Source organism: Etheostoma cragini, chromosome 10 (genome assembly GCF_013103735.1).
Source record: "Etheostoma cragini isolate CJK2018 chromosome 10, CSU_Ecrag_1.0, whole genome shotgun sequence".
NCBI classification, from domain to species: domain Eukaryota; kingdom Metazoa; phylum Chordata; class Actinopteri; order Perciformes; family Percidae; genus Etheostoma; species Etheostoma cragini.
The window spans coordinates 8,978,785-8,979,296 of NC_048416.1; positions in this window are offsets into that span (position 1 = coordinate 8,978,785).

Sequence of the window (512 nt, forward strand, 5' to 3'; positions counted from 1 at the left end):
CTTATTTGTGTGTAGAGTTTTGCAAAAATAGCCAATAGTTACAAAAAATGTGCTTAAGCAATCAGAAAAAACTGTAAGACGTTTCTTTCCAAGGTGTCTTGCTAATGACAACATTGCCTGCAATGTTGATGAAATTCTCTGTCCAGATCCAGCTAGGCAAAGAGACAATGTCTAGTTTTTGGTTTGTTTTGTTTTTTTTACAGTAAACTTACAGTACAATATGTAAAGTGACATTTTGTTACAGTATTATGAATCTCCATGTCAACATTTTGGGCGTGTTGAGAAATAAATTAGTTTCTTCAGTCTGCAACATTGGTCTCGTGTAGTGTTTGTTAAATTTACATTATATTTGTACTTTGTTGATGGTAGCCAACTCTAATCATAGGGAAGTAGAAGTGCTAAACATGTTTTAGGTTTATCACAGCAGAGTGTAACTCGTGCAAACAGGGTATAGTAATGTGAAACGTGTGTGTTTCATATGGTAACAAAGTGCGGTTTTTAAACAGAAGTGT